The following is a 9,767-nucleotide window of genomic DNA, read 5'->3' on the forward strand; positions in this document are numbered from 1 at the left end:
TAATCCCTTCACCCCATTTTAGGATGACTTTCCAGCAATGTAACACTGTGAGGTTGACACATGGCACACCTGACAGGAAATAAAATATAATTGGCTATTGCTCTTCTGCATGCAGTTCTTGAGCTACAGAAGGAAGTTTGCAAGTCGCACGCTCCTCTTCTGCTAGAAGAGCTCCTTCTCCAAAGGAAAAGAGTTGAATGAAAATTTTAATGTGGTTAAAACATGATGCAGTTGGAAAAAATGCTGTGGCCTTTGCCTGGCCTATCAATCAAAAACATTTCTGCATACAACAGGCTTAGCTTATGTTTCAGGATAAATTACAGATCGCTGAAAAAAATCTTCTCTAGGTTGTTAATGATGCACACATGGGACGCTAAAAGCTCTTGTCCTCTGTACGTGGTTTGCATTGTGCACAAAACTGAAGTGTTCTTCTTGCTCTGGTTTCCAGTGATAAGATCCCTTCTAAGATCCCTAGAAGGCACCAGTTACATTCTTATTTTTTCATATACATGAGGAAAATGGGAAATCTTAGCATGAGTCTCTCAGTCTCAGTCATGAACACTATCCATAACAGGGCACTTTAGGCGGCATATCAGGTTTTTTAAGCATAGGAAGTGACACCTGGTCCCCATGGCAGGTGGGAGCAGGCAAGCAGGGCACTGCTGGCATGCTGTTCTCCCCAGCTCTGAGGGCAGTGCCTCCTCCCAACAGCCCCCAGGCTGCCAAATGGGCTGCCCTGTGCCTCTCTTTTGCTTCCAGGTTATGGAGCTTTGTGTTATCCTTCAGCCCTGCGATGGGAAACACTTTATTTATCTATGCTCCTGTTGTCTCTAGATACCTCTGACTGGATTCATTCTGGTGTAGTTCAACATGCCTGCCAAGTATTTTTTTTTTTAAATACTAAATGCCTTTCTGTTGCTAGGTGGAAATTTTTCTGCCTTTCAGATAAAAAGTGACTAATGGGATACATTTCATAATACATCACCAAGTATAGTATGTGTTATTAACATATCTCAGTGCCCTTTAAGTATTATCAACCTGCACAGTAAGGATGGAGTAGTGTGTAAATTAGGCTTAATAAAGAAAGTAGGAGGAAATCTTTGTTCTTTGTTAATCACATTTTATGACTTTAACAAGGTTTGTTTTGCTAAGGAGATGTGGCTAAAGCGTGTTGGGATATGGCAGGAACAAACAAGTATCTATCACCAAATGTTAAGTGATGGGACAGAGGTGACAGGGGCAGGTGCAGAATATCTGTGGGTTTTGCATGGCAGTCTTAGAGGAGCGGTTCTGTCCCTGAGACAGGGACAGTCTCCCCTCCCTTGCATTAGTCCTTGCGTCTTTGGGGACAGCAAAGTCCTGCAGACTTCTGTCCAAGGAGTTGAATGACAAGCTCTATGCAGCGCCTGCATAAAGGGGACTGGGTGGAGGCTGGCATTAAACAACTCCTTGGAATAGCTTAAATGCAAATCAAGGAGAAAAGTGATTTCAATCAGTAAATGCAATTGCCAGTTTCATCTTTCAAGGTTCTAACAAGCTGCTAAGAAAACTCTCTACTACCGACAGCCACTCTCAGCCTGGTTAGGTGTTTCAGCCACCTTTGCAGGCTCACGAGTCCTAGAACAAATAAGATTTGCATTCCTCCTGGCTGCGCTCAGCACAGCGTGTGAGGTGTGGCAGTGGCCCCACGTTCCTAGAGAGGGCAGGAGCCAGAACAGCACTGGGTGTCCACGCACAGTTGTGCTGCTGCTCTCCAGCACCCCACGGGCTGACAATTTCAGTGTGTGTACGTGGCAAATCTGTGTCACAAAGGTTTGTGATAAAAGTATAATAATACAGTTTGGAAGGAACCTCTGGAGCACGTATGGTCCAATCCCCTGCTTGGAGCTGGACCAGCTTCTGCATTAATTAAAGTTCCTCAGCACCTTGTTCAAGTGAGTTTTGAATATCTCCAAGGGTGGAGGTTTTGTTTCTATGCATCCTCTTATTCCAAAGAAACAATTCACTCAGTGTTTTAAGAAACTGTTGTCTGACAGTGTAGGAATCTTGTTTTCAACGGCAAAGTTTTGTTTTTCTTTGAATTTCTTTGACACATCTGAATAATAAAGAGTAATAAAAGAAATCATTGTTTACACTGATGTAGAAATAAAAGCGTAGATAAAGTCAAATCCCATTACTTTTAACAGACAAAAATGAAGCTCTTATGACATGCTGACTGTGGAAAATATATTTCCGGTATGAATTTGGATATACAAAAAAAACATTAAAAATGTTTCCTCGAAAAAATATCTACCAAATAAAGTAAATTAAACACACTAAGTAGTATTGTGGCTTTTTAATTCTTAATCTTACACATCCTTGGCAAAATTGTGTGCATATCAGTGGATTCAGATTGACTGAATACCTGTATCAGGAAGAGGGGACTACACAGAAGAAAGATTTCTTTGCTCCACATTTTTTAAAATGTTGCTAAAACTATTTTTAAAAGTCATTGAAAAATTCAGGTTGAATTTTTTGAAGGTTTATCATAAAAACTAATCATCTCAGACCACTCCTAAATGCTATTTCAAACAAGAGAATCTAAATGAGATCATGCCAAACATCCCAACCTTTCTAATTCAAGATCTACAACTCTTAATACAAATCCTTTTTTGTTGTTTTCGCTGTTATTTTTTGTTTTTAACTAAGACATTTTAGTTTTTCTCAGGAAATTCCTCTGGAGAAAACTGACACCCTCTAAGCCAAAAACCATTGCTGGTTTCAGCTGCAACCGATCGATGCAACCGGTTCTGTTGAAGATTGCAGCATCACAGAATCACAAAAGGGCTGAGGTTGGAAGAGACCTTTGGAGGCCATTTGCTCCAACCTCTGCTGCAGCAGGGACACCGAGAGCAGATGAGATCCCCCTGAGCCTCCTCTTCTCCAGGCTGAGCAGGCCCGGCCCTCCCAGCTTCTCCTCACAGCAGAGGTGCTCCAGTACCTTCAGCATCTCAGTGGCCCTACATTGGATCGTCTCCAGTATGTCCAGCTCTCTCTCTTACTGGGGGACCAAGACCTGGGCACAGTCAGAACTCTCAAAACTCTCACGCTGTTCCTTTCTCTTTCCTGCCAAACCTTTGGTTGTTGAAATTCTCAACTTTTACACCACAGAAAGTGTAAAATAATATAAGGGAAGTCTGCACATCTGTCTATACCAGGTGTATTGCCCACACATGTATAGAAAGATGGATAAATATAAAATGTTTCATCTGTGTGGGCACCCCATCACATTTACATTTATAGTATTGCCAAAAAAAAACCCAAACCAAAAAACAGATAACTTGGGTTTAACCTCCGAGAAACAAAAAGATGCAGTTTGATCCACCTTTCCCAGAAGCTTTTCTACACAAGTTACCTCTTCCAAACCTATTTCACTCCAAAAACTCGGAGGAATAAGAGTTCTGTTGAACTGTCCAGTTCAACACGAAGACCAGTCCAAATCACTGTGGGGAGAGAAACAATGTAGAGGATCAGGGCCACTCCATGGAAGAGGTGAAGCTCCATGCTGGATTTAATCCATGACTGCCGTGAGCTGTCCCAGCTCCACTGATCTGTTTTCACAGACCCTGCGTGCCACTCATCAGCACTCTGATTTGGGGGCTGCAAACAGAAATGGCAGCACAGACCACGGACCCAGCTTGCAGACCAGGCTGCAGACCAGACCACTCCACTGCACGCGGCGGTAGGGTGGGAAAGGTTCACGTGCCAAGCTCCTGTGGCAAAAGCAACAAAATAGGTTTTGTGTGTGCATGTGTTGCGTAATTCAGGATCCAAACTTAATCCAAAATATTTGGACGGCCTCCTGCCCCACGCTTGCTCAGTGGAGCTGGAGACGTGTGCCAAGTGCAGCACCAAGCAGCTGTGGAGCCCGCAACAGCCTGGCTCCCAGGCTTCAGGCCCTGCACCTGCATGGAGGCACAATCCAGGGCCTGTGCGAGTCAAAGGGACCCTGTTTTTTCCACCAGCTCTGGAGGCAGCTGAGGCTTGCCTTGGTGAAAGCAAAGCAGGGGATGGCTTTCAGCCCATGTGCCGGTTCCAGGGCTCCTTGCCCACTCCGCTCGCCTCTCCCAGCACAGCTCTCCAGGTCATTCATTTCTCACAGCATTTCTTCCATTGACCACTGGGAAGCGTTTGGCAAATAGCTGCTGTTTCAGGGATAAGAAGTCACCTTAACCACCCAAGCAGTGAAATGGGTACACATGCAGTATTTGTACACAACTGTAAACGTTCATTTGCCTTTCAGTACTGCTTACAGCCCAAGACTTCATTTTATCTGATATAATGTGTTTGCATCATTAACAATTACCAGTCATTGTTCCATTCGGATTAACTTCTCTCCGACAATCTGTATGGCCCATAAACCCAACTCCAAAAGGAGTACCTTCCCACAGAGAACAAACTGGAATATGAATAATCAGTTTAATAACTGCAATTGACTTAGCTTCTCAACACCAGCACGTTTACTGAAAGGCTGCCAGGGTTCCTGGTGGGACAACCTGCTCTGCCCCAGGTTGCTCTCACGAGAGGCGTGGAGCCCTCCTGGCTCTGTTTCCAAACCTGCAAATGCTGTACTGGTCTTACACAATCTCTCTAAGCCTCCACTTCTCATTCTTGTGGTTTAGCATGGGCATTCATCTCTTTCTTATTTGCTCCTTTCTCGTGCTTTCCTTTCCCTCTCTCCTCTCTCATTATAAAGGCAGCAGTGACAGAGACAGCACTAGTTCCTAGGGAAGCCAAAGAAATTCAGAAAGATAAAAGGGGATGGCTCTTCAGCCAGTGGACCTAAGCATCTCCCCTTGCACATTTGAGTATTTGGGTGGCCAGCCAGGGCCAAAAGCCATTTCTTAGCAACTATCTGGGTTTTATCTGATGGCCTCAGCCACAGCCCCTCTCAACAAACAGCCTCACAGCCTCCAGGCTGTAGTTGCCTCATGTCTAGCTCTGCTCCTACCTGTTTACTTAGACTTAAGCTGAGGACCTCCTGCAAATTCCCTTTTCCACCACACATGCAGAAGAACAAAACAAACTTTGGCATGGCAGCAGCCAGTGCCTTCCCATGTCCTCCTGCAAAGGGATCTCAGCTCTTCCCTGCAGCTCTACTCTGCAGCCTCATGTTACTGATGCATCTTTCCCAAAGGAGGGGTGGGAAGGGAGGGGTGAGGATGTATGTTGGCACTAATACTTCCTCACTTCAACTGGGAATAGATACAACATAAGGAACAAGCTGGCAACGCACAATTCTTTTGTGACCATTAAATGCTGATTTTTCTTTCTCCTAAGTTATTTTCTCAACTGATTCACTCCCTGTTAATAGCAATAGCCGCCTTTGATACCAGTTTTCACCTGTGTGACTTTTTGTCTTTTACTTGAATGTCAACCTCATTTTATTGTGGCTGCTCTCGAGGTGCCCCATTCATCTGCCTGGCCTCCAGTCCACCCCCATGCACATCACACGTCACAGCCCTGAGCTGGCACAATTCATCAGCACGATGCTCACATGGGTCAGAAGCACACCACTGATGAAAATGTTAAAACAAAATTGGTCCCAGACCTCCTCTTTGGAGAACTCTGCCACGTACCTTCTAGCCTGGCATTTCCACTTTCAGCTCTCATTGTCTCCTCTTACCAAGAACGTAATCCCTCTGCTCATCTGTTTTGTCTCCGGCAACATCAATTGTTTCACAATTGACATCATAGCAAATACATTAAAGTAGCCTAGATAAGGGAAATCTGGCAGATATCACCTGTCTGGAAAAATAATCGTTTTATCAAAGAGAACCATCGAGTGAGTCTGGTATGATGTACCTTAGGTTGCATTTATCCCATTTTTTATGCACCTCTGCATTTTTAATTAACCTGCTAGGCTTGTTCCAAAGCTTCGCATACCAGTGAGGTCAGAGGTACAAGGACTACAGCTGGCTGGATTATTTTTTAACCCCTTGCAACCAAACACGTTGTTATGGATTTCCCACTGCCACGCAGTGCTTCATTGGCTCAATGGATTTAAAGAAATTGTTGCCATCAATGGCAACAGCACCTCTGATGCTGGTGTTCCCATAGCCCCCACCTTTCCAGCAGACTCACAGCCGTGCTGGGAGTTCTGCTTCCCCCACGGTAGCAATTCCATTTCCATATCCTTGTTCACATTAACTAGTCTGCTTTTGCCCCTAGGATTTGTCTTCCTAAAATGAGAGCAGAGGTAAAATACTCCTTTGATTTTAGGCCATGCCTAGATTATCTTTAATCTCATTTACTGCACAGCAGTCTGACTCTGCTTTTCTCTTACATTTATGTTTGAAGTTTTCCCAGTTTTCTTTGGAACACTTCAGAATTTCCAGCTCAGGTTTACTTTTGACTGTCCCCGCTCTATACCTGTATTTCATGACTTTCAGTTGATCAAATTCTTTGCTGCCTTGGCTCTCAGTGCTGTGCCTTGCAGAGGGCACATGTAGGATTCTTTCCTGCCTACTCTAAACTCAAACTTCTGCCTTCTCCACCCCAGCCAGCATTGCCAGCCACCATCACCTCACTCCAACAGTTTGTCCACTGGAAAACTCTCTGATGCATACTCACTTGTATTTACTCCCCTGTTTGCTTCAGATAGTGAGATGCATTCAGTTCAAAGCTCTTGACTATGACTGGATCCACAGCAACTTCACTGCACCTCAGAACAGCACCATCTTCTACCGGCTCACTGATGAATACCATTCCTACGATGAAGCATCATTGAAACAAGCAGTCTGCCCAGATTGACAAGGCATTGAATGAATATTTTCCAAAAGAGTTTTTATTTCAGCCAAAACCATTGAACAGCACCTAAAGGAGCAGAGTCAAAGTGCATTTCTGACTCCTCAGCTTTGTTCCTGTTGAATTTAAAAATTGCAAAAGTTTCTCAATGAAATACTGCCAGGAGCTTTTAGGCTGGGCAGCCCATGGTGGTGTACAAGGACAGGATGTCAGAAGAATGGGTCGGAGACAAACATCCCTGTCCTTTCCAAGAAGGTCCCAACATCCCGGCTTCCTGTCATTTAGGGCTGCTGGCTTTTCTTCTTCTGAATCAATCCCTCTTCTGCAATTTTGATATCAAACCATGTGTCAGAGGACCGTGTAGTAGTTTCAGTCCAAAATAGCTGCAGGTGCACCTTGAAAACACCTGAGAGCTGAAGGAGCTGTGGAGTCAGCCTGTGCATGGTACTGCATGGCCTATGGGATGCTATAGGATAGCAACAAAAAAAAGCGTGAGGGGTTGTAGTGCCAAACCCTGGCCTCAGCAGATGAGCTTTAGCAGACCCAGATGCGTGTATCTTGTTTTACATTTGGTGGCTGGATGTGAAACAACAACATTGTGAAATATCATGGATCTACCAAGTGTCGGTGTTGCCTTCTGGTCGGATCAAGTCATGCTGATTTTGCTTGACTGCATGTCTGGATGAAAGACAAAAACAAACAGACAGGACCAGGGCTTGTCTGCCAACTACTTTATCTTTCTGTGCCCATTGCAGCAGTGTCTGGGCCATAGGTACATCTCTTTGCAAAACAGGAAGGCCATGGTTCGTCGGCTCTTCTGATGAGCTCTAAATTAAGTTGCATGGCCTTCCCAGGCAGCCAACCTGAGCTGAGGTCAGGGAAGCACTAATGGAGGTTGCTGGAGCAGTCAATGGTAGGGTAATGCCAGAGAATGCATTAGGGAAGACTAGCTGGGACCTGAGACCTGGAGGGAAAAAGGCTGCTGGGAAATGGAGCACCAAAGACATTGGTAGCAGCATACACACAAAGAAGGTCAGTGCATAAATAGCCTGACCTCTTTATTCCAGTGAAACTTACAAGAATTAAGACCCAGAGTCAGGAAGAAACTTGAAATGCATGACTACACCTGGCAGAGCCAAGCAGACCTGTTGACATCTATGGGGCCTGAAGGAGTTTCTGCTTTGGGATCCTCCATGCTCACCTGAGAAAGCAGCCTCTGGAGGGGTCCTGCTGCCAGCGCTCCTCACGTGCAGAGGTCAGTCACTGCAGGTAAATGAGTGAAAGCTCCCACTGCCAGTGGGACTTGTCAAGCACACACACAGCATGGTGAAGCGCTCTTCCTTGGCTGAGAATCTTGCAGCTGAAGAGAGAAACCTCAGGAAAATCAGTAATCTGATTATAGTTCGTTGAAAACAAAAAGCTGACATGTAAAGTCCAAATATTAGACAAGGTGTTAGAGCATAACCCTTGCAAATGTAGCCCAGAAATTTGTCAGTAAAAGAAAAGCAAAAGAAAACAGAATGAGAGAGATGAGCCAGCGGCAGGGCAGTTCACCTCCAGGTCAGCTTCACTCTACACATGTATCAGCATTCACCTTGGCAGAAAACCTATCCAAAGTTCTGCTTGTTCAAAGGAAAAGGTTCGCCATCAGCCCCTGGGGGCTTTGTACCCTCCAGCCTTGGCAGCCTTGATAAAGCATTGCTTCCTGTGAAGAAGTGAAGTGTTTGATGGTTGCCTGAGGCATGGGGTAGCACCATCTATTAACTTTTTTCTAGCTCTTCATCTTGGAGACTTACAAAAATTATATCTGAATATTATTTGTAATATAAACAGACCACGAACCCTCCCTAATGTTTGCTTTTCATCTCTGTGGTAAAGATCTGTTTTTCTCATGCTGGAGATGTGGACTAAGCCTGGAGGAGGTTCTGGGACTGCCCCATCATTGCCCAACCTACAGCCTGCCTGTATTCCCCTGTGTCTGGGATCCACAGCTGATACACGTGTCCCAGAGAAGACATAAACAGGATGGGTTTTTAAGGACCATTTGTTGCTGTGGGGATTAGTAATGTGATTTTGTAAGCACCTTTGAGTTCAGTGGGTTGTGTAGTACAGGGTTGACAGCAGGCTACAGAGAGCTGGAAAAGCAATGATCTAGCAGGCTTCTTCCCAGATGAGGAGTGAATCAATGGGATGCAACTTTATCTGTAACTCACTCTCCTTTGTCTTGGAAATCCGTGGAAAATGAGGAGCTCTCAGGCACGTGCCTCTTTTGTCTCTGTTTTCAGGCGTCCAGGGACACCAAGCATGAGTAAAGAGGTACATTCATCCCATGCAACTACTTATCCCAATTCATAGCACTCTTCCACGTCAGCCTTCCTCCCCATGCCTTGCACGTATCCATAGCACCTACAGCAAGTCTGGAAGCATAATCCAAGTTAGCATTATAACCCTTCCTATGCAGCTTAGTTATTAGCTACCATGGAGCAATTAAGAGCTAACAAGTCTATCAGAGACAACCGGCGTCATGTGGTTACTTTCTCCATGCTCCCAGGGCCATTTTGGCTGGACTCCTGGATAGCTCTTAGCCTCTCCCTGTCACAGAGCATTCTATGGTGGGAACTCTATGGACAACTGCTCTGCAGTCCCACATTGAGTGCTTCCCGTGTTTATATTTCTTAAAGCTGGGAGCCATGATGTTATAAGCCCATTCCTCATGCTCCTCCCAAGCATATCTTTAGTGTCCTAAAGAGCTGTGAGCCTGCAGAAGAAGCCAAAAAAATCCATCTTTTTATTCTGAGGTAGCACAGTGCCTGGCACAGCTATTTTTGGTCTGTGACTCAGGGCACAACCGTGTTAGAGATAAATAAAATGAAGAAGTGGAACATCTTTGGGCTTGTATTTGACACTTGTATTCCAACAACATTTAACATTACATAAACCATAAGCATTAGTATGGTTGTTATTTTGACTCATCTGTTTGA

The sequence above is a fragment of the Meleagris gallopavo genome, chromosome 2 (genome assembly GCF_000146605.3).
Source record: "Meleagris gallopavo isolate NT-WF06-2002-E0010 breed Aviagen turkey brand Nicholas breeding stock chromosome 2, Turkey_5.1, whole genome shotgun sequence".
In the NCBI taxonomy this organism is placed as follows: domain Eukaryota; kingdom Metazoa; phylum Chordata; class Aves; order Galliformes; family Phasianidae; genus Meleagris; species Meleagris gallopavo.